Source organism: Pristis pectinata, chromosome 5, assembly GCF_009764475.1.
Source record: "Pristis pectinata isolate sPriPec2 chromosome 5, sPriPec2.1.pri, whole genome shotgun sequence".
Lineage (NCBI taxonomy): Eukaryota > Metazoa > Chordata > Chondrichthyes > Rhinopristiformes > Pristidae > Pristis > Pristis pectinata.
Window position 1 is genome coordinate 62605830 of NC_067409.1, and position 25726 is coordinate 62631555.

The following is a 25726-nucleotide window of genomic DNA, read 5'->3' on the forward strand; positions in this document are numbered from 1 at the left end:
TTAATACTAGACTGGACACATCAGAATCTGCAAGGAAAGTGACAAAGGGGCCACATGAGCAATTAAGAAAAAAGCAAATTAGTCAGACTGATATAAGTAATCAAAACTCAGTTCAGATGGGGTGGTGGTTACAATTCTAAGTATGCTCAAACACCCATCACAGCAAGAACCATGTAGAAAAGAAACTTAAGACAACAAGTAGCAACTTTTATACTAAGGACCATTTTAGTGATCATACAAGGTCAGAAAAAGGGTATACCCAATGCAGTGAACTACAGGGACTTTACAGTCACCGTCATGTGGAACAAGTAAATTCCTGTGGAATCAGTGTAGAATCACAGACTTGCTCTCTGAAGGATCAGTTGTTGTGGAATTGTGTGTGGTGGTATGCCCTCCTTCCAGTTCAGATACAACTTATTCATGTCTGGGATGGAGTGCTTTGGTTATGAAGAAACTGGGATGGAGTGTTTCAGTTATGTAGAGAAACTGGAGAGGCTAGATCTGTGTTTGTGGAGCAAAGGAGGTTAGGAAGGGACATGACTGAGGTATTTAAAATCATGGGGGATATAGACTGCAGGAAACTTTTTCACATATCAAAGGTGAATAAAACCCGAGGACAAAAATTGAAGGTAACAATGGGGAAGAGGTTTAGTGGGGATCTGTGGGGACCTTTTTCCACATAGAGCGTGATGAGTACCTGGAATGCACTGCCTGAGAGCGTGGTGGAAGGAAGAGTTGCTGGCAGCATTTAAGAGGTGTCCAGGTGAGTACTTGGATTGCCTGGGCATAGAAGGCTACAGGCCAGGTGCTAGAAGATGGGATTAATAGGGATGGATGTCCGTCAGTCAGTCTGGATGTGGTGGGCCGAACGGCCCATTTCCATGTTGCATGACTCTATGTCTCAATCTAAAACTCAATGAAAATAACACATAGACTTTATTCATACCAGGAAAATCTAAATGTTATGCAAATTTATTATAAAAAGGCCACAGGAAGAAATCGGCAATAATCTTTTATTGGATCCCAATAAGAGAAAAGAGATTAGTCTGATTCTAGAACCCAATTCAACTTAGGGTGCTGTGCCTATAATCAGCTTGTGCAGTGCAAACTCTCAAAGATCACAGTAAAGCTTTTAGATTTCCAATGCTCTAAAAAGAGAACAGCTGAAATTAAGTGAATTCCTCAGGCCCTGCAATTTAACAGGGGTTCCCTTGATGGGTGAATAAAGAAAAAATCAAGAGAAAAAGCAGTATGTGACCATTTACATTGCTTTTCTCATGGATTCCACAAGTCCAAATATTCTTCTCACCTTCAGTTCTAGGATTTGGTGGAAAGCAGCCATTTCCAAGCTACTTCACAAATCTCATTGAGCCTGGAGATATGCTATGTTTCTGTTCATCAAAACATCAGTATTGTTGGGGTATTTTCCCTTGCATTATTTCTAACACCATATTCTAATTGCTGTTTCAGATTTCTAGGCTAAACTTGAAGTAAAAACTCTGATATAAAGATGCATGGGAGTAAACAGTTTACCTTTTGTTAAAATGCATATCTGCATTTCAAAGTATGCATTGAAAGGATTTTTTTCATAGTTTTGCATAGATTTCTTTTCAAGGTTTTGCATAATAGTTTGTATTTTAGAATCTACGTTTAAGTCTAAACTAATATTTTTCTCTTTTCCTCTCTCAGGTTTCCCTTTTGATTTTTCATTCTTCTCCAGATAATCCTACACCTCCAGATTCTTCTCTGCTGGACACATACAGCTACCCCAATTCTCTTACATCTTCCTTTCCAAAAATAAATAAACAGTAACATTATTCTGTCTTTTACAGAATGTGAGAGGCATCCAGGAGGATTACAAAACAATATTTCTGAAAGCAAAATTAAATAATTTCGACCATTATCTAGACCCCACAAAGGGACTTAGATCTTGAAACCCCTCGATTAAATCAATTCTCTTTACATGTACTGATATATTTTTATATGGGTTTGTTTAGGTTTCTGTAGGACAGCACCTGGTGGTCCTGTCTCTTGTTCCTTTGTGATAACAAACACAGGGGGATTAACAGCTTCTACAAGGACTGTTGTTGGTTGCCGGGAAATTCCATGTCCAGTCCAGAGATCAAATGATTATTAGTAGCAAGGAGAGGATTGAAACCAAAATAATTGGAAATATTTCCATGGAATGTGACAAGATAACCAAACTCAACACAAACCAGGTGCTAAGTCCGCAGAGCAGGGCACCATCCAGACAGAGTGGATATGGGGAGGACAGAGTCACTTGAGAAGATAAGCCTCCTAATGGAAAATGGGGCCACTGCAGCTCACAAGTTGTAGGAAGCTGGAAAATTCACCTGTTCTCACTATGAGCCAGCCAGCAGATTTGGGGATGAGGGGCTGGCTGGGTTGAGTGTGCGGAAGATGCAGGTTGGGGGTAGAATTGATCCCGGTGGTAGATCAAGTATGAGCTAATAGAGGCCAAACATTTTTGTAGCTGCACAAACAAAAACTCCCTCAAGGTAATTTCTTGGCCTTTCCTTGAGTATCCATTATCCTTCCCTCTGAGCACCACACATTTAGGCCACTGACCTTCTGTTGCAAATGGGGATGACAGTGTAGCTCACATGCACCCAAAAGCGATAATATGCTCCTCCCCAGCCAGGTTACAAGCACCTATTGGCCATTTGCAATGCTCCCTCCACTTTGAACTATTACCTTTCACGTTGCTGGGAGATGATTGAATTCAAAGTCGCTTACTGATGCAGTTTTATGACATTCCCTTATTTGATTCTTTGTCATTGGAAATGGGTGAAGCCTACATTAAAACTTTTAAGGTTCCCGTGCATTGATTACAAATTTAAGTTACATGTTTCCTTCAGAGGAAAATTGTCAGCAAAAGAAAAAGGAAATGTTAAAGAAATAGAATAACTATAATTAATGTGATTAATTAATTTATGTATTAAAAAGCTCAGCTCTGACTTTCAGGCGAGCTCTGCTATGAAATAATACTGAAATAATACTAACGAGTTTCCCTACAGATTAGCATTCACTAAGTGACAATTTAGCTTCTCCTGCACGTTAAAAGAAAAAACTCTCAATATTATATGAACTGTTGAAACAGACTTTGAATAAGGTAGCAATAAAAGAATTCCACTAATGCCTAGTAGGTTGGTGACATAGTAGTTTCAGTCACGGCAGTTCTGTGCTACAAAAGTTTGGTGCTTGACCAAACTAAGAGTCTCAGTGCGAACAATAGGATGGTTCCTTTCAAAACAACCACTTCAACAATGGAGTAGCAACATAAAGTATAAAGTTACTGGCAGGACCCTTAATAGCATTGATGTATAGAGAGATCTTGGGATCCAAGTCCAAAGATCCCTGAAAGTGGCTGCATAAGTTGATAGGGTGGTAAAGAAGGCATATGGCATACTTGCCTTTATTAGTCGAGGCACTGAGCTCAAGAGTTAGGAAGTCATCTTGCAGCTCTATAAAATTCTGGTTAGGCTGCATCTGGAGTATTGCATTCAATTCTGGTCACCCCCATTATGAGAAGTATGTGGAGGCTTTGGAGAGGGTGCAGAAGAGGTTTACCAGGATGCTGCCTATTGGGCATGTGCTATGGGGAGAGGTTGAACAAACTAGGGTTGTTTTCTCTGGAGCAGCAGAAGCTGAGAAGACACCTGGTAGAGTTTATAAAATTATGAGAGGCATAGATAGACAGTCAATATCTTTATCCCTGGGGTCAAAATGTCTAATTAAAGCATGCATTTAAGGTGAGAGGGGAAAAGTTCAAAGCTGATGTATGGAGCAAGTTTTTTTATTCTACACAGACAGTGTGGGTGCCTGGAACACGCTACCAGGGGTGGTGGTGGAGGCAGATACGATAGAGGTGTTTAAGAGACTCATAGATAGGCACATATGAAGAGAATGGAGGGATATGGACCATGTGCAGAAGGGATTAGTTTAATTAGGCATCATTAGCTTAATTAGGTTTGCTCAAGATCACAGGCCGAAGGGCCTGTTCCTGTGTTATACTGTTTTGTGTTCTATGCTTGGGAATACCAATGCGTCAGGGTTATTTCAAAACTTTTTTTTCTTGTCTTGCCTCACAAATGGAAGTGGACTTTAAACAAATGTTATAAATATCCTTTATCAGTGCTTCCATTTAAATGGATTTACAAGAACACACAAATTTTTTATTTTATAAGAGTTTCTTGTAAAAAATATCATTTAAAATTTAGGAGACTGATTTTAATCCAGCCTCTTGAGTGTGAATAGTACAGGGGAATTTGCATTGTAATCCAAACTTTTTCTTACTTTCTCCACCATTTTACACCTGAACATTTACATGGGAAGGCCATTTAACTCAGAGGAACACGTGATGTGTTTGACATACATTTGTATGGTTTTGAAGCCTCCAGTATTATCTGGTGGCAGCAGAGTTCCTGAGTGCTGGAGGAACAATTGAATGAAATTCTGCAATTTTTCCCCTGAAGGAGTCCTCTTGTGGATCAGGAAGATTAAGGCTGCTTCCTTACACTGGCAGGGAACAGCTGCAACCTGATCCTCTGTGAATTTTGACTCCCATTGACAACAGTGACATTCTTCCCACCATCTTCAAGTGTGTCAGCATTTAGTACTGCAAATGAAGCCTGGGAATTAAAACCTCTTGTGCATAATGTTCCAAGGGAGAATGAATGGCCCACCACCTACTTAGTCACTTCCATCAGTTTCCACCCCCAAATTAAAGTTGGGGATTTAACATTTGTAATACAAATGCCATAATATTTTTATTTGTTCCTCTCTTGCATTTTTAAACAAATACCTAGCCAATTTGAAAGGATTAAATCTTTAGCTAAGTTTTATAAATAAGCATGCCTTCTGGAAGCATCCATTGGAAGATCACAACAGGAAATTGTGAGTGCTTTCTGGCCAGTAAAGTTAATGAATCATGATGAGTGCAGTACACAATTTCCTGACGTGTTGCTGGTGGGTGAAGTTCTCTGATGGAAGGGGAAGTTTGTGATGGCAGTTCTTAAGTGCCTACTCCTTTGAACCTCTTCATGATACCCTTAGTCTCCCTTTTGGCCTTGGTTAACGGAATAACTGACAGCCTCATTTAAGCAGCTATTATATTCCAAACCATTTGACACTGGGTAAAACTCTCATTACCTAGATCCTGATCCAAATACTCAGAAAATCTGTGAATCTGTGCTAATCACTGGCAGGTCAACCTAATCATTCCTATATGGATGTAGCATAATGGCTATTTTCATCATTTACTTTAATTGCGGTAATGAAATGACTTCTGACATTTCAATGGCTTATTACTGCCTTATTAAGGTTTGATTCTGCAGCATATACAGTAGCATAAGCTGAAAACTTATACAATAAAGCGGTTCTGGGAGATGATCAGATTATTTCTAACTTCAAGCTGTTTTCGGGAGGGCAAAAGGTAGGGAAATGTCATGTGCATTCACTTGCCCATGTTTTAGCTGGGGGAGTGGGGGGAGGGGAGGAGAGAGGTCCTGAAATTGTAAATTCTGGGCTTCATCTAAACGCTGGTGGTCCATTTCCTACCCATGGCCTATCTTATGAGACTGTGGGATGATTCTTGCTCCTCTTTGTCCCAGACAGTTAGACTTTGGTCAGGTGATCTATTCAGTCTCCAGCCCAACTTGGAGTCAGCCTGGTGGGAAAGTACAACTCTTTCCTCACTCAGCTCAAGTTACAGTACAATTTGGGGTCCTGATTAGCATAAGATTCTTGCGGCAAGGCAGCATTCCTGCCTGATCATAGCCTTCCTTACCTGCTTCAGGTGCTTGACTTAGTCAGATCAATATATTTGTGTGCAAAACAAGCCAGTCCAAGTTGAAATCCACCCTGCTATTTCTCCCGATTTTTGATCAGTCGCATCAACCACTTCCAGGTCAGTGATAATGTGAAGCTTTTGTTACCTTAGCCTGACCAGGTACTTTGCATTCCCTTAGCAATACATATATTTAGACTACTTCTTCTGTAAAAGAGAGATGGCCCAATTAATGAGTATTAGACCAAGAACGTGAAAAAGTTTGTTTTAGGATTTTTATCCAATGGGACATAGATAGTGACTGCCCAAAGATATTTATTTTAACCTATTATACAATGTGCCCGATGTGATACTAAATTTCTGCAAACTGGGTATTAATATTTATACAGTATTTACAGAAGGGTTTGTAAAGATTCTGAAGAGACCAGTATCTCAAAATCTTAGGGACCAATGGGAGGAGAGCTTCAAATTCTCAATAAAAAAATTCCCATAGATTGCTGAATTATTACTCCACTTAACAGATACTAATTTGAAATAAAGAGGATTTCATATACTCTCTCTATAGTAGGAGGATCCACAAAAGTAAAATCTATTTTCTTTCTGTCATATAGTTAGCACACTTCAACCTTGACAAATGCAAATCAAAGATTGCCAAGAGTTGTTATAAAAGTGACTCCCTGGAGGTCAAGTAAGGATTTCGGTACAGGCTAAGCAGGGATCTAGGCTTTTACTAAATGCATGCTAAAATACAGAACTGCAGACTTAACAACAAAACCGGCTCACTAAAAGGATGAATTTACAATCAATGAAAAATAAGAGAACACCCATTTTTCTCTCTGATTTATGACCAGCACAATGGCAGGACACAGAGATCCAAAATGTTTTTGATTTCTCAAAAATTGCCTTTACTGCAAGTTATTAAATGCAGAAAAGGACATAAGTGAGGAACTTAATTACCATAATATGGCATTATTTAATACATACCTCCACCTTCCTTTTCTCCCCTCCTCCAAAGACAATAGTCCAGACTGGCTGCAGTTCCACATCCTAGATGCAGGCCTCAATCTGGAATGGAGACTATCTAGGGAGTTTCCTCAGTAATTTTCCCTGGTTTGGATTTGTACCCTCTCCAGTACAATCACATCCTTCCTATATATAGAGAACTGAACAGAGAACTCCAGCTGTGGCCTAACCAAAGCTTTATAAAGTTGTATCATATCTTCCCTGTTCTTATATTCTATATCCCAGCTAATGAAGGCAAGTATCCTATATACCTTCTTCACCACGTTATCTACCTTACTATCAACCTTGTACACCTAGGTGCCAGATCCCAGATGGCCCTACTGTCAAAATCCTTCACAACTAATGGCCCAACACACCAGTTAGAATGCGGTTCACTCTGGCTTGCTGCCTGTGCTTGCTCTCCCTACACTTCAACTGCAGTTACAATGACCCTTCGCAGTCCTGCAATTCCAAACAACCCAGATGCCTTGATTTCTTGACCATCCTGTGAGGTGAATGTGAGTGGTGCCTGGGCCTCAGGCAATGGCCCCTGAGGTTCTGAACCCAGTAAAACCCTGAAGACCATTTATTAGCACAATGTTATCAAAGTGTTGAGATCAGTGATGGAGCAGGAGGTCAGCTGATTCAAAATGTGACCTCCAGCTCATCTTTAACTCTGTGACAGGTGTGGAAATTAGAGAAGAGTTGACCTGCAAAGAGGAGTTCACTGATAGCTCCTCATGGAACCACCAGCAAGAACAGGTACTTTTGGAACCATTCTGTTAATTCATTTCGGAGGTGCAAGTAGTTCCTCCTTTGAATCAACCATTCCAGGAAAGAGTGAAGTTTCTTTCTATATGAGTTCATGCCTGCCTGGAACCTGTTGTGCATTTCAGAGGCCATTTGAACAGTTCAACTTTGGGTCTGAGAATCCAGCCAGAGACAGACTCACAAAAACAATGATAACTAGAATGTTCCCTGAATAAAGCAAGTGAGCACAAGTGCAGAAGCTTACCATTGACCCTGAGCAATTTTTATTGATGCACCATAGGAAGTATCCTATCTGGATGCAATCTGAGAGAGGTTTGAAAAGATTTTCCTATTTACAGCTACCCTGTTCATGTTTATAAATGAATACATTGGCTGTAGATGTGAATGGCTAAATGTGTGAGGTGTTGGATTCTTGTGCAAATTCTTTCACAATTAATTTGTAATATGAAACTACGTTGACTGTGGTGGATTGATAATACTGCCTTGGCTTTGAGCATGGCTTCTGAACACATAAGTCTAAACTGTAAAGCGGAAGATCTGAAAACAAGAACTTTACAGGATTTGTTTTCTTCAAAGCTTTGCCATGAATTGGATTTGTGGAGTGGAGCTTGATACAACATTCAGGCTTGTCATTCAACATTCAAAATAAAAAGAAGATGTAGTATATTATTGACTATAAATGAATGGCACCTATACATTATATTAAAAGGATTAATTATATTGTGTCACATTAATTATGGGGGTCATGTCACGTACCAGCAACAAAAGAAACACACAGTCATGTATAACTGTTAAAAACTATTTTATCAATAACTACTTATGATAATAAGAAAAAATAAAAGTAAAAATGTTAGGATATTAGAAGTAAAAATGTTAGATCTTAAATATTAACCCCAAAAACTACACATGAAGTGTGTGTGTGGCAAATTCCCAAACTCCAAGTCCAGGAATAGTTCTCACAGTTCAGTTCAGCAAGCCATAAGGTGAAATGTGAACAAAAGCTTCTGCAAAACCACCGTTGACTGAAGACAATATGTAGAAAAAAAATAGAGAGTAATTACGAAATCCAAATTTTCCACGATGGAACCCATATGACACCTCAGTCACTGATGAACTCCATTCCTGGCAGTGAACCGGGATTGAATTCCAAGATTGATGAGCGTCATCCGGGATAGATCCCAAGATTGACAAGGGTGGTCTGAAATCGAACTCAAGACTGGTACTAGAGATCTGGGTTTGAACAAATTGGGGTCTTAGTGGATGACTGATTGTGGTCAGTCTGATAAATTTTTTTTTGATTGGTTTGTGTGTGGAAACCAGCAACAATGGATACGTTTTTGAAAAATCCAACCCCTGGAGGATTGCAGGGGATGAGGAAGCCTGATTTGGTGAAAATTGCTGCAGAGCTACATCTTGAGGCAGTAACGCAATTTATGAAAAAGGCAGATATTCAGAGACTGATAGCTGGCCATTATGTGGAGAAGAAGGTGTTTGAGGAAGAGGTGTTAAAACAGTTTCCTGGGAGTGAACCAGCGATTTCTGAGGCCCAGGTTCCGCTAGCAAAGATAGAGGTTGAATGGGAACAAAGGAAGTTTGAGGCTGAGGCAGAGCAAAGGAAGATAAATGTTGAGATGGAAATGAAGAGGATGCAGATAGAGGCTGATCTAGCAATGAAGAAGATGGAGATGGAACAGAAAAGGATGGAGTTAGAAATGAAGAAGATAGAGCAAAGTTAGCAATGAAGCAAAGGAGTTCTGCTAGAGCTAGTGCTAAAGAATTAGTCAAGGTCGATAGTCCTGTGCAGCCTGATGTTGTTCCCTGTGACAGCCCTAAACAAGAGGCAAATGATGATGACTTGTCTGAGACTGTTCTGTTTTCACTGGAGGATCAAAATCCTTGTAGTGGGCCTGAATATAAAGATTTGTCTCTGTCCAGGAAAGAATTTATAGTGGAGCAGACTAAAGACCCTGAGTTTACTGAATTGAGAGAAAAAGCACTCTCAAGTGATGAGATGGTAGGTGAACTTAATTCAAGTTCCCTTGTGGTTCCTTTGCAGCCTATTCCTGTTTTTGGTGAATCCTTTTCAAAGGTGATTGTGGACTGTGTTAGCCCAGTGCCAGAGGATTGGGATGAAGGTGTTCATTTGCTTTTGTTTGCAGTGAGGGAAATAATACAGGAATCCTTAGGTTTTGAACTTGTGTCTGGACATCGAGAAAGAGGAACTTTTAAGTTGCTAGGGGAACAATGCGTTAATGAGGAAGTGTATTTGAATTTGTTGGACTCCGTTCAGAAATTTTAAAATCTGGAAAAAGCCTGCCAGATTGAAAGCCTTTGTTTTGAGAAAAACGCAGCTGTGGCCAATTCAGTTGACATTAAGTTGTCTGAAAATTCAAAGGTTAAAGATTATGGTAGTCTAAACATTGTAGCAGTGAAACTAGAAAACAAAACTGAATTGAGACACCTTGAAACAAAATTGGACCATTTCCAATTGCAACAAGGTCAACACGTGAGAGAATTAATTTTGTTTGAAAATGGATAAAATGGAGTACGAACCCGTGATAAGTCACATGGAAGACAATCAGCCATGACTTTCCCAATGTTAAATGGGGAAAATGTATCTTTACTAATCCAATATTCTGTCGTTGTTTAGAATGATAATTATTAACACACTACTTTACTAACTGTATGCGCGGTTAAAATTTTTTTGCTCTTGTAGACTTGTAGATCAAAAAAAATTTTTTTTAGGTGGGAGGTGTTACGGATTAGGTTACTATTGGTGAATGTCCCTTTAAGATATTGCACAGTAGTGTGTGTGTGTGTGTGTGTGTGTGTGTGTGTGTGTGTGTGTGTGTGTGTGTGTGTGTGCGTGTGGTGTGATTACGATAACAACAGGAGATAAGGACGTGATGACATTTTTAGAGCAGTCAAAGTCAGTCAGAGAGAAGGAAAGGAGGAGAGAGAGAGAGAGACACACACCTGCCTGCTGGTCTCTGTATCAATGGATGAAAAATACTGTCACTACAATCCACGTATGGATTTTTGGAATAATCCAGTGGAGTCCACTTTGTCGTTAACCTGTAGAAGGAAACAGGTATTTGTGTGGATGGCCACATCTCGAATGCCTTTCGGGGTGGCAGATACTTCGGAACAAAGGAATAGAGATCATCCGTGATTGAGGTGTCGTATGGGTTCCATCGTGGAACATTTGGATTTATGGGTTAAAGCATAATCATCTGCCAACCTAGCAGTTTCTTGCAAAGTTGCCACTTCCTTTTCATTTAGATATGTTATTATTTCAGCTGGGACACATCTTTTAAAGTCTTCCACTAAAATCAATTCTTTCAATTTATCATAATCCCCATCTACACCATTGTTCAAAACATATTCTCTTTCCATTGGCAAATTCCATGTGCGTCTGATCTGCAGACTTCTTCAGGTCTCTAAATTTTTGCCTGTAAGCTTCAGGTACTAATTTGTAAGCTTTCAGCGCAGCTTGTTTTACCTTTGTATAATCAGCTGCATCCTCAACAGACAAAGCAGAATAAGCTTGTTGAGCTTTACCTTTAATTACACTCTGTAACATAAGAGCCCATCCTTCCTTTGGCCAGTTTGAACTCACAGCAACCTTTTCAAAATGTCGTAAATACTGATCAACCTGATCTTTCCCAAAAGGAGGGACTAATCGAACCTCCCTAGTGGCTATGAAACCATCATCAGAATCAGATTCAGATTCAGAACTCCCTCTCTCTCTTCTCTCTCTGACTGACCCCGACTCCAAAAACGTCATCACATCCTTATCTCTTGTTGTTGTCATAATCACGCTCCACACACACACACACACACACACACACACACACACACACACACACACACTACTGTGCAATGTCTTAAAGGGACATTCACCAATAGTAACCTAATCCGTAACAGTCATTTCAAGCATAACTGAAGATAAGAACAAGAAGAAAGCTGGAAAATGAAAGTGACACAGTGCAATGAGGTACACAACCAGGCTGGTGCACTTTGGTATCTAAAAGATCAAAATTAAAATTGCACAACACTTGAAGATAATCACTTAAAAATTAATTTGGGAAACCCCAAGAAAAATGGTGCTTTGCAGCTGAAGGTTGGTTAAGCCTGGGTGAGAGCAATATTGTTTACATTTCTGGGTACCTTAGCAGCCTTTGAGTAATTCGACCCTTGACTTTTCGGCAGGATATTTGTTTGTATTAACACCTTTCTTCTGGCATAAAACTCTCCTTGTGACATCAACAATAATTTCCAACCCTGCTGATCTGAAAAATGAATGTTCCCATTTATGACAGAACATTCATTATTACTGACAAGTCTGTTCTGGGAACTTCATAACTGAAGATCACAGTGTTCACGGGACTTTTAAAAATAACAGGGTGATGCACAATGCTGTTTAAAAGCTATTACAATGTAGTAAAGCTATTTCTAAATTGATGACTGTTGTGATAATCAGATTTTCAGTAAGTGGAAGCTATTTGTCTGCCAATTAAGATCAGACCTCCTGTACTCCAACCTCGATGGAATATCTCCTTCATTCACACCAGACCATTAAGAAACTCATCCACGTGGGAAGGGAGAAAACCAGCAATTCCCTTCTTCCCTGACATCTCACCTCATAAATACAAAAATGCATTTATTTGTTTACCGCCTCTGGGTGAGTGAAGGATATTGCATAAAGGATATTTGGGGCTAGGGCCTCAAATGGAGCAATGGCAAGCCTGAGTTTTCTTGGAGGTCTGGGAGGAGCAAGTCAGCTCCTTTTGAGCAAACAAAACAAATAAAAGAAAGTTCCTTGGACCATTTTTTGAGCATACTCAATCCCCTTAAAGTCTGCAGGCTAGACTGCACAACACTAGTACGATGTTATCTGTTGGCCTATCATATCTAAAAGTTATAATTAGGTTCAGCAAAATGACTTGGGGCAACTATTTTAGGTTAAGGAGGTTCGGCTTGTCACTGAACACTCTGACAAACTTCTGCAGATGTACTATTGAAAGTATCCTGACTGGTTGCATCACGGTCTGGTACGGCAATTCGAATGTGCAGGAACACAAGAAGCAGCACAGAGCAGAGGACTCAACTGGATATATCACAGGCACATCCCTCCCCACCATTGGTAGTATCTACATGAGGAAACACACACAAAATGCTGCGGGAACTCAGCAGGTCAGGCAGCAGCTATGGAGGGAAATAAGCAGTCAATGTTTCAGGTCGAGACCCTTCATCAGGACTGGAAAGGAAGAGGGCAGAAGCTGGAACACGAAAGGTCAGGGGAGGGGGAGAAGTACATTCAGGCTGGTGATGGGTGAGTTTAGGTGATAGGTGAGTCCAGGTGAGAGGGGGAAGGTAGGAGGGTGGGGGGGGGGAGGGGGAGAGAAGTAAGAAGCTGAGAGGTGATAGGTAGAAGAGGCAAAGGGCTGAAGTAGGAGGAATCTAGTAGGAGAGGGCAGTGGACCATGGAATCAAGGGAAGGAGGTGGGGAATAGATGGGCAGGTCATGCGGGTGGGGGAAGGAGGGAGTGGCATCTGAATTCACCTGCCTGCACGTATACCTGCCTATCACCTACGTGTATGTACTCCTCCCCCTCCCCCGACCTCCTTATTCCGGCTCCTGCCTTCTTCCTTTCCAGTCCTGATGAAGAGTCTCGACCCAAAACATCAACTGTTTATTTCCCTCCATAGATCCTGCCTGACCTGCTGAGTTCCTCCAGCATATTGTGTGTGTTGCTCCAGATTCCAGCATCTGCAGAATCTCTTGTATCTACATGAGGTGCTGCTTCAAGAAGACAACATTTATCATCAAAGGTCCCCACCATCCGGGCCATGCCATCTTCTTGCAGCTACCATCCGGCAGGAGATACAGAAGCCTGAAGTCCCACATGACCAGGTTCAAGATTAGCTACTTCCCTTCAACCATTCGGGGGTTCTTGAACCAACCTGCACAATCCGAATCACTACCTCAGTATAACATCACTATGACCACTTTGAACTACAATGGACTTTGTTTTCTTTGTTTTAATTGAATTCTTTCTTGTATAATTTATGTTTTTTCTTGTGAATGCTGCTTATATGATGCTATGTGCCTGTGATGCTGCTGCAAGTAAGTTTTTTCATTGCACCTTGCAATACAAGTGTGCATACATGTGCACATGACAATAAACTTGACCTTGACTTTTAAATATTTGCATTTTTACACTGCCTTTCATCTGCTTTCAGGCAGGTGGACTTCTCACCCAACTCCAGACATGACTAAATGCAGCATCAGACGTGCATGCCATCAGGTACCAGGTGACCCAGCAACCATGCTCCCCGTCCCTCCCTTGCCGAATTCCAATTACTGATGGGCTATTTTCTTGAAATCAGTGGCTGGATCTCCAATATTACAGAAAAAATCCATTAATCCGTCACTCTCAGGATTTTGCAGCACTGGCAGATTTTCTGGACTATTGGATATTATTCCTATTAATTTCCCCACACATTTTCAATTCCTTTCTGTTCTCACACAGTATTATGATAAATTTTCCGGTTGACATAGTAAATGTAAAGAGAGTGTGGGAAACAGAAGAGCAGAAAGCCTGAATCCATAATCTGTATAAATTTCACGAAGAAAGAACCGAAGAACAGAAATACACCTAACTGTCTGTTCCTCCTGATACACATCCACGTGTGCAGACCTTCAATCTTACTCTACTCTTTCCAAAAATCAACTGTTCCAAGCCAATCACCGTCCTGGCTTTCATCCATTTCTTTTTCTTGGGATAGATGTAATGAATTTGAATATGCTTTAAACTTAATGCTGATTCAGCAATTCCATTTTCCTCTGTTCCATGGCATGTCATGTACTTTTCATTTTAGTGGATCAGTAACTTTATGTGTCCATCTTTTGGCATCTTTACTAAAGTTCCACAGTATTTCCATTCTAAAATTTCTTTTCTGAAGCTTAACTGACAAATGTTGCTCAGATTATAAAAACATCTTCAGGACATCAAGATTCATTGTCAAGAGTGATTTGGTAATACCAACACCAACTGATGTGGTTGAGCTCTGAAGGTCATAGCTGCTAGATTATACTTGCAGCATATAGTGAATGAACCAACATAAGCAAGGACCCTATCCTCGTTGTTCTCTCTGTTGCAGATCTATTTACTGAGGCTGTTCCTTTGGCACCTCACAAACCAACCTTTCATCTCAGGTTCTGAGATGCCAATTTAGACTCATCACAGAACCCAATGGGGCAGCAGGAACTTCCAGATTCCCTGCCATCATCGGCGGGTTCCCCTCCACACAGCAAACCATGCTGATTTGGAAAGCTAAAATGCAGGTCATTCATCATTACTGGCTCCAAATCCAGGAAATCCATTCCCAGCAGCATTTTGGGACTACCTTCTTCAGAAGGATTGGAACAAATCAAGAAGCTGATCACCGCCACCTTTGCAAGGACACTTATGGACAGACAATAACTGGCCTACTCTTATTGTTCTGTCCCTGTTACTGACATCAAAGCTTTTTAGAAGCTTATAACATCACAAATGCCAAAACAGGTCAACGTTTGTAAATACTTCTATGATCAGCACGACTTAAGAACAGTCAAAATTGGTATCCATTAAGGGGGAAGGGCAAATTGCTTTGTCCAGGCAGAGCAGCCAAATATGGACCTCTAATGAAATTCAAAGTAATGCAGTGAAAGCTGCAAATAACATAATGAAATATTTTAATGTTTTCTTGTCAAACATTTTCATAATGATGCATACATTTGTTGATGCCCACTTTCAGTTGTTTTGGAGCTGCGATATGGCCCTAAGGCAGGAGCCTCTTGTTCAAACTTAGGCCATGGAACCCATCATTCGAGGGGCAAATCTTCTGCCATGATCTGGGATGGATCTGCTGGCAGATAGACCAATAAATGGACACTTCCCAAGCACAGGCTTCCATTCAGCAGTAAGCCCGGGAGTTGGGCCTCACTGGCTGTCAAAGCCATCTTGCTGATGCATCTGTTCACTTGTGCACTGTTCTGGGCCATGCCTATGATCCAAGAGCAAGCTTTCCGGTGGAAGGACGCACCTGGGACAGTGGACAACCGAACAGTGTGCAGGTGGCAGAAGAAAATCTCATCCATTGTTATTATTTAAGTGAGCTGCCAGTGCTTGTTGCATTCCCACAAGAAACTCTCATCTTAAGATAACTTAATATGGAGCACATTTCACCATCTGTAAGTTATTCCTGAGGTGATTGGGTAGGGGAGTGACAATAGGGAAAAGCAGTTGGGATACTTAGCGGACTGAGGGATCATTCCCAAATCTCCTCACTTCACAGCAATGATTAAATTTTAAAAATAGCTTTAAGTGGCAGTTGCCAGTAACTCAGACAGGGCTTGCTCACCACCTGCTCCACTCTATGATACTGAATTGCAGAAAGTCTTCTGCCTTGTACTCATGTAAAGATTCTCCATCTGGCTTGGTCAGCCACCAAGGATGTCTGAAAAATCACAGACACAAGAAATTCTACAGATGCTGGATGTCCTGAAAAATCACCATATTCAGCTTAGGTTTGGAAATGTAATAATTGCTCCCAACAGAGGCCCTTATTCTGGTTTTGCATCCAAATAACTGGCAGAATGAGATGCATTATCTATTCAACCAAATGCTTGAGTAACTCAGTATTAACTGAACTGAGCATATATTATTTGTAACAATCAACTCTATGGAAGTTGATTTTAATGTTTAAGAAAACAATTCATAAACTTAAAAGTGTATCACCTTAAAAGTGAAACTTAAAGTATGTTAAGGCACAATGCACCATCTCTGTCTAACCTCTAATTAAGCTGGCACATCTATGAATAAGATGTAATTGTCCTATTTCAGATACTGAGAACAATTGAAACAAAGAACCTGCCAGTTTGATATCAGTGGAGGGAAAAACGATTGGCTACTATTGACCCCTGCATAAGGACCTGCAGCAAATAGATAGATCTGGAAGGAATAACACTGTTGCATTGGTAGAATGTGAGCAGGAGCCCAGTCACTTTGGTTAAATTTCATAATGTACTAATGATGTGGCAGGTCACCGAACACAATTTTCACTTTCTTATCCTGTCACCGGGCCTTCCTGCTGTTCAGTTAATGACACTCTGTAATTTGACAACCAATTATGTTCAGACCTGTTTATTACTTTTAGATTTCTAACTATCAGGTCACCAAGGGTGATGGGGGTTGGAAAGAGAGGAAATTCTCAATAATAAATATAAGTGACCATGAATCATTTTAAGGATAGGATGAGTGCCTCAACTTTCTTAGGCTCCAAAGTCAATCTGCCATTTTATGCCTTGGGAGAGCATCAAGTGTGCAGCATGAGCAAAAGTGTGACCAAGCACTTGACTTTGGAACTGAGTACAAAATTCAGTTCGTTCAGTGGTCAAGCAAGGAAAAAGGACAGTAGGAAATTGTTAGTAATGGAAAACTATTAGCCATGAACTCGAGCACATCATTGGCAATTGGACTTCTGAGCATCTGAAGTGGACATCTGACAGCAAAAATGAAAAGGGAGTGGTCTAAATGACTAGCAATAAGTGAATTTAAAAAATGGTCATTTTCTTCTTCTATCCTGCCACTAGTGTAATGGGAATGTGATTGCATAAATAATGTTAGAAAACAATTGTAACATGCAATAGAGTTGGCCACCCATACCTTTTTCTCATGTGTTCAATCCATCCTCTCTCATTGACAGTATTCCAAAGAGAAGGACAATAATATCTTGACCAATACTTATTCCTTAAATAACATCACTAAAAGTGGCAAAGGGTCTAGAAGACAGAGACTGTTTCCATTGATTGAAAGGTTGAGAATCATAGGGCACAGATTTGATGTGATTGACAAGAATTAAAGCTCAGAAGAAGAAAATATTTTTTTATACAACAAATGGCTAGCATCTAGGATGCAGTGATTGTTGAGATGGTTGGGATGGATTAAATTATGACTTTTAAAATGATCTTTGATCTGCACTTTAAAGAAAAAATGTTCATGGCTTCAGAGAAAAGGTGTGGACGTTGAACCCTTGCAGAGGGCTGGCATGGACTTGAAGGGCTGAATACCTCCTTCTGTGTTCTTATCCTTCACTCTATGAAAACAGGTTACCTGTTGATGTTCACACTGCTGTTCATTGGAGCTTGCCGTGTGCAAATTATTTGCTATGTTTTCTACAACACCACAGTGACAAACCTTCAAAAGAATTTCTTCGGCTGTAAAGCACTTTGAAGTATCCCCAGGTTGTAAAAAGCACAGTTTAAGTATAAGTCAGTTTCTTTAAGAACCTTTGTGTTCTTTGTTGTTATGATACCAAGCCAGCTGGACTTGGTTTTACCTGGTGGGCAGTGACCTAGGAACCAGCCAGCACTTAATTAAATAAGAACTCCGAATGCACTCTTTATGACTACTGCCAGTTGCAATCTCCCCAGGCACAATCCTCTCCCCTTTAGTGTTCACCTGAAGCCACTACCAGTGCCACAGGTGGGCCAAGATTTGTTCATACAGTAGGACAAGCAGCCTGTAGAGCCGTGGCAGGCACTGGCAGCTTGCCCAGGTTATTTACTTGAAGCCCAAGGGCCTCCCATTGTGGCACATGATGCAGTCACATCGGCTGTCTTCATTCCCAAATTAGGTTGCCAACAATTTTCTATCGCATCAACTTTTAGTATGATAAACATTATGGATTTATGCATTTCAGAGCTGCCAGACCAATCAAATAAGCACTGTATTATTTTGACGATTATTATATTAATGAAGGAGCAAAAATTGAAAGCGAAGATACAGAATTCTTTCCCAAGTCCTTTTCATCTTAAATGGATTAGCATCTGCTGTAAAATTAACTTGGCAGGAATTAAAAGATTTAAGAACTTGATTGAAATACTTTCCTTCAGGGTGCTAAAATTAGCTAGAACTCCACTTTCAGTTTGGCAGTCTCAGAAGAATAATAAATTGCCACCTACTTTCCCTCAACAAAATGTCTCAACTGAAAGCTGCTATGTCTGATTGTATTAGCAACCTAAAGGGAGAATTGAGCATGTACCAGATGGAAAATTTACCATAGATGTGTAGTATGGATAGTAGGTTTTGATATCCCCAGGACCAGCCAGAAGGATTGATCCAGTCCTTCACATTCCTATGTGCTTGACATCAACCACATAAGAGGACCACTTACAAAACTAGTGTGCCGTTTTCGATATCCCATCTCGCTGTACTAGATTGCTAACTAGCATCAAAGTTAGAATGGTTTATGGATAGGATTGACAATGACTGTTTCACATAAGTTGCTTGTATTTACCAGAGAAAAAGAAAACAAAATGGAGGATGATTTTTTACCTTTCAGGCATAGCTTGAGCAAACCACATCCCTTCATAAAATGATAATCAGCTAATTCAATGCACAAGTGGCCTCATCAAATTTTTTATGTAATATAGTTCCACTGATTCAAATCTGGATTACTCACAGTCCAATCCAGTCCATTCTTTCTCAATGAGTCAAAACAGCATGCTAGTATGTAACAATAATATCATCCTGCATTTTCCTGAGAAGTGTCAGCAAGGCTTGTTGTAACTGTCAGGAAGTTTGGAGCTCCAACGTGAATGGGGAAAGTCTTGAACTATTTAGTGTTGCTTGCTGACTATTTCCTAGCTTTGCTCCACAACACAGACCAACTCCCAGCAGAAGTGGTGAGATGTGGCACATGTTCAGTGACTCCATTCATTTCAATGGAGAGGAATGGGAGAGAAGAAAATTTGAGGCAGTTTTATATTCTTTTGAACTATTTGAGATTAGATAAATCTATTTCATTATTTTCTACTTTTTGAAACTTTTGATTTTTAGTTAATCTTTAAAGAATAATAGTTTTTGAAAACTCTAAAAGGCCAGGGTCATTCACAAACATTGAAAGTCATTGACAGCTGGTAAGCCTAAGGGTATGTAGCTGTTAAAGTCTTCTGGTGCATGGGCTTACCATTTAAAGTTGCACAGGACTTACCAAGCAGGTTAGAGCTGACTTTGTTCAGGAGGTTACTCTTAGAAGACCAAGTGCAGGGAACAATGAGTATGGGATGATGCCTCAGCACTGTTGGGAAAATTTGGACCGATGAAAGGTTAATGATAAAGGTGCTAGATTGAGAAAGGGCAAAAAAAAATCAGACCCCAAATTTGTTTGGGTGCCATGGATACTGAGTCAGTGACTGAAGGACAGTTGCACAATGCTACTTTGATATCAGTGTTGTGAAATTAGGCCCCAATGCTCCAACTGATGTCCTCTCTTAACTTGCTGAACAGGCGTCAAGCAGCAAGAAGGACCCCTACCCCACCAATGTTAACTAAAGTAATGATCATCTACTTGCACATTGGTTGCCAATTTATTTCTTTTTCTGCTGCTAAGATCCAAGACAATTCTCAAATTCTTTAAAATCAATGAAGTCTAAAAGGATGTTGTCCCAGGTGCAGGTGTGAGGCTTCGAATCGTGTGAACTGCATGTGTGTGGTGGGAATTATGGGTACATGTGGGATCACTGAACGTCTTGAGGCCACCTTAGGGGCTTGTTTGCTGCTACAGTTCTCATTCTCACTGCCTTCTCAGCATGTATTGAGAGGTCCTGCCATAGATACTGGTTGTTTCTCTTCTTCCTCCACCAATGCTTCCACTGCACTGTTCAAAAGCCATGAAGACCACTCTGCCCATGTGGCAATATACTTGCATGTCTTCTGGATTAGCTGAATTTCTAGAATGCTTGCCAGAATCTACTGAAGACATACCAGACTTCCACTTTGAGGAGTGCATGCTAACCTTGAATAATGCAGGTTAACTTTAAATGGTGCAAGCCACTATTGAAAATGGACTCGTCAGGTGAGGTTATAAAGCAGTGCAGTTGGTACTGGCTGCCAGCCAAAATCATTATAATGAGCAAGGTAAATGGTGCAATAAGATGGAAATGTTAATTCTATACTAAGCAATGAAAAGCAGCTAAAACTGGACATTAAGAAATCTGTAACACTGATAATATTCTTGCTATGTTTGCTAATTATAACATTTAAACTTCAGTATTACTTCACTGGCCCTCAATTGACTTGGAATGTCTTGAGGTTATGAAACAAGTTGTATAAATACATGTCTATGCATCCTAAGATGTACTGGAAGCTTATTAACTAGTTTTAAATATTAGGCCAAGAGAATATTTATTTATTGCTATTATAGTAGTCAAAGATTCTCCTTTTGAGATTTCTGCTCTGAGAGAGAGAATGAATACTTCACAGGACAAAAGTGACAGGGCATTAGACTGGGGCTGCCAGTTAGTTAGTTGCTCAGCTGTTAAAGAACACTCTCCCAGGAATTTAAATCTATTTGAATTTGCCTTACTATCAATAAGATCTTTAGCATCTAGTCTGCCAGCCTACTCTACATCACTCATTCCCAATTAATAGAATAATGAAGGATTCAGCCTCTTTTCATCTAGATAGTCACTGTCAGAACCATTAATTCTTTATACCATGGCAGATAAAGAAACAATATGAAATTTCACTTCTAACGTGGTATAAAATCAAGATTTTTGCTGGCAAATAAATGATCAAGCATGCTGTTCGATCCTGTTCTAAATTTAAAACTCCACATTCTATTCATCACCAAGTCCACTCAATTTCACTATCTCAATGTGGCCAACCTTACTCCTCTTTTAGACCTTCAGCACTGAAATCCTCGCAATTGCTTTAGTTATTGTCAGGTTGAGCAACTCTGGCACTCCTTCAGCTTGCATCCTATTCTCCACATTGTACAAACCTCAGTCTTTCTGCGCTTACCTTGTCCTGCACCAAGTTCAACTCAGCAACATACTTAGTATGATGAATTGAATTATCGTCAACTTCTTCAATACATTAAGTTTAAAATCACTAACCTATTATTGCAAGTTTTATACACTGGACAATTTCAGTAAGTAAGAGGCCTGGCTTTTTATTAAAAAAAAGACAGGCGATTCAAAAAAACAAAAAGTGATGAGAATATAACGAATGGCAAGACTGAGCTTCTTTTACAGATACTGAGGACAAAATCTTTGATTCTCAGCTCTCCAAATTTGCTGAACTCATCACTGCAAGAAAAAATATGATGCAGGGTTAAATATTAAGAATTGATTCATTTTTCTAGATAAAGTAAATGTGTTAATTAACTTCAGTGACAAGTCTTGAGAAAAAAATTGAATTCACTGTTCAGAACTGTTGAACAATAAATGGACACAGCAACAATTAAGAGATAAGCCAACCAAACATCTCCATTTACTGTAAAAAGGATAATCAGTTCCACGGCAGGACATGGAAGCTGAGATTTTATAATTCTGTTCTTCAACATATGCTGGCAGATTAATCTTGAAACATTGGTCTTTAATTCCCATTAGGATTAACTGCGATGTGAAATTGAATATTTAGAGCAAAGTGTTTTTCAGAGACGCTGAATGCAGTATTTATATTAATGATCTGGAGGTGGGAACAAAATATAAAGTTTCCAAGTTTGTCAATGATACAAAACTAGGTTGAAGGATGCGTTGTGATGAGAACGTTGTGATTCTGCAACGGGCTATAGAAGGATTGAATGATTGGGTAAAAACTTGTGAACAAAGCTTTACGTGAGAATGTGTGAGGTCATGCACTTTGATAAAAGGAATCAAAAGATGAATTATTACCTAATTGGAGAGAGACTGCAAATGAGCAAAGTTCAGAGGGAGCAAATCACAAAATGCTGGAGGAACTCAATGGGTCAACATTTCAATTGAGACCCTTTCATCAGGACTGGAAAGAAAGAGGGGAGAAGCTAGTATAAAAAGGTGGGGGGAGGGGGTGGAGTGAGAGCTAGTGAGTGATAGGTGGATCCAGGTGAGAGGGGGATGATAGACAGGTGGGGGGGGGGGGGAGTGTGGGAGTGATGTAAGAAGCTGGGAGGTGATAGGTGGAAGTGACGCAGGGCTGAAGAAGATGGAATCTGAAAAGGAGAGGACAGTGGACCATGGAATAAAGGGAAGGAAGTGAGGAGGGGAACTCGAGGGAGGAATGTGTAGGTGGGTGGGCAGATCGAGAGGGCAGGAGAGGGGAAGAAGAAGGGGTGATGGGGCCAGTGGGATGGGGAGAAAAGGGGGGGAGGAAGAGGGGGTGGTTACCAAAAGTTAGAGAAATCAATGTTCATGCCACCAGGTTGAAGACTACCAAGGCAGAATATGAGGTGCGGTTCCTCTGATCTGCATCTAGCCTCAACTTGGCAGGAATGGAGGCCATGGACAGACATGTCAGTGTGGGAATGGGAAGTAGAATTAAAATGGCTGGCCATCGGAAGATCCTGACTGTTATGGCACACAGAGCGAAGGTGCTCGATGAAGCGATCCACCTATCTGCGTCGGGTCTCACCGATGTAGAGAAGACTGCATCGGGAGCACCAGAAGCAAAAAATGACACTGATGGATTCAGATGTGAAGGACTGCCTCACCTGGAAGAACGTTTAGGGCCCTGAATGGGTGGTGAGGGACAGCTTAATGTTGACTGTCCATTTCCCTCCATAGATGCTGCCTGATCCGCTGAGTTCCTCTAGCACTTTGTGTGTTGCTCTAGATTTTCAGCATCTGCAGTCTCTCTTGTGTCTGAAGTTCAGAGGGATCTAGGTGCTCTAGTGTATGAATCACAAAAGTGTAGCAGGCAGGTCTAACAAGTAGTTAAGGCATCAAATGGCATTTTGGCCTTTTTTTGTTACAAAGGGGTTAGAGTTTAAGAATAGGGAGGTTTTGTTACAGTTATATAGGGTATTGGTGAGGCCACACCTGGAATACTGTGCACAGTTTTGGTTGTCTTACCTACAAAAGGATATGGCAGCATTGGAAGCAGTCCAAAGGAGATCCACCAGGCTACTTCCTGGGATGAGAGGGTTGTCCAATCAAAAGAGGCTGGACAGTTTGGGTCTGTATTCCTTGGAGTTTAGAAGAATGAAGGGTGATCTTATTCAAACATATAAGATCCTAAGGGGGCTAGACAAGGTTGATGTTGAGATGTTTTCACTAGTGGGAGAGTCACAAACAAGGGTTTGCAGTTAAAAGATAAGAAGCCAGTCATTTAAAACCAGGTGCATAGAAATTTCATCTCCCAGAGGGTAAGGAATCTCTGGAGTTCTCTCTCCCAGAGGATGGTGGAGGCCAGATCATTAGAAATATTTAAGGTGGAGATAGATAAATATTTGAAAGATTAAGGAATTGAGGGCTATGTGGAACTGACGCAGAAGCGGAATTGAGGCCAGCATAGGTCACCCATGATTATATTGAATGATGGGGTAGGTTTGAGGGGCCTGGTGGTCTACTCCTGATCCTGGTTTCTTGTGTTCTTGTCTGCTATGGTACCAGAATTGCCATGTGTACCTTCATATTAATGAGCGAGGCAGGATATATTCAGCTTGTTCTAATACTCATTCGTTGTTCCCAGCACATAATTAATAGCACATGGAAATACCATTGGGGTCTTGGAATGGATTTTCTGCATGAGCAGACTGCGAAGATCTGCTGAGTACAGCAGCCCTGTAGCATTTCTGAACCATCAATTAACTGGGCCCTATGCAGATACTGTTTCTATTGGAAGTGCAGCAGAGGTGGGAGGATGCAACAGTGGTCGTGTGGAGGAGGTGGGGGAGGGGTGGGGGAAACAAGCCAAGCCAGTCAGCTAGCTGTAATGTCTTCGGTGAGTGCGAGGTATGTGAGACTACAGAGAGACTCTGTGATCATCATTACAGTGTCAGGCAGCTCTCCCTTTTAGCTTTTTCTCTTCCTCACCCTCTAACGTTCAGTCCTCCAGAACAGCAGTTGCTGGGAATAGAGGCAGCAGCCATTTCATAGATAATGCTGCACCTTGAACAATCAACAGCTTCTTACATTGCAAAAATAGCCATTTGGCACACAAACACACTCCCTGCTATGTTACAAACAGGCAGTCTATTACCTTGTACAAACTCTTTATTATATTGAGAATTGTGAACAAGTTTACACCATCACTCATCAGAAAACAAGCATGTAAAATGGAAACAAATAATAACCCAATGGATCTTGATTGGAACCTTGGATAAATTCCTTAATATGTAGTAATTCCAATATTAATAAGATGTCTGGCCATGCCTGCACTCCCCCCAATTCCCCTCATATGCTTCTCTGATTTGAAGCACTCTACTGTCAACAACCTTGCTAACAGCTGCCAAACATTAAGCTCTAGAGCTAGCTTCCTAAGCCTCAGGCGCTTCTTATTTCTCTCTTGTCCTCTAAGGCACTTCTTAAAACTCACTACTTTTACCAAGCTTTTGGTCATTTATCTCACCATCTCCATATGTTGCTTGGTCAATTTTGTTCAGTAATGCTCCTGCCATGTTTCTCGGGAACTTTTATGATTTTAAAGCTCCGTATGAATGCAAGCCACTGTAGTAGAAGGTAAACAAGCTCATAATATGTTGTTCCAGCTTCATATGCTTTCTCAAAATATTGTAAAGCCTGACACTCAACTGTTATTTCCTCGAGGAGAAATGTGCAGTGTGGTTAATTATTGGATCTCTTCTCTTTTGCACTTCACATACAATGTTTGCAAGAGGAGAACAGACACTGCAGTGACAACCACATTATTCAATTATTTTAAACACAGGGCTTTAAATTGAGTCCCCTTTTTAATTGATTGCTGCAATAACATCTGTAACTACCAGTGTAGCAAGCGTAAGGGTTGGACATGACCACCGACAGTAATAATTCACCATAACCTTCATTTCTGCCTGGTGCTTCCTAATCCCCTAACAATGGATTAAGGCTACTGATGGGCTTCAGTGGATTTTTAACACTCCTCAGGTCTGTAACACTTCTTTTGGTGTGTTTTTCTGCCACTTCAATTGAAATACTTGTATCCCTTTAAATTTCACCAGAACCACAATTCTCTGCTTTTCCCTTCTAACTGCAATAGAAGGTGCCTGGTCTAATTTTCTGATGGATGAAACTCGTGCCAGAGATGGGCACAAACATATAAAACAGGTGTGACTGATGTGTAAAGAACAAGCACAGGTCATTTTTAACTAACCCATTTTCTATGCTCCTACGTA

At 40.5% G+C, this 25726-nt stretch overlaps 1 protein-coding gene across 1 annotated transcript in view; it reads right to left on the reverse strand.

Annotated features, from left to right (window-relative positions):
• The window catches only part of dgkb (diacylglycerol kinase, beta), a 589337-nt gene that overhangs the window by 134144 nt on the left and 429467 nt on the right, over nucleotides 1-25726 (reverse strand). The gene's annotated exons all lie outside the window — the stretch shown is intronic.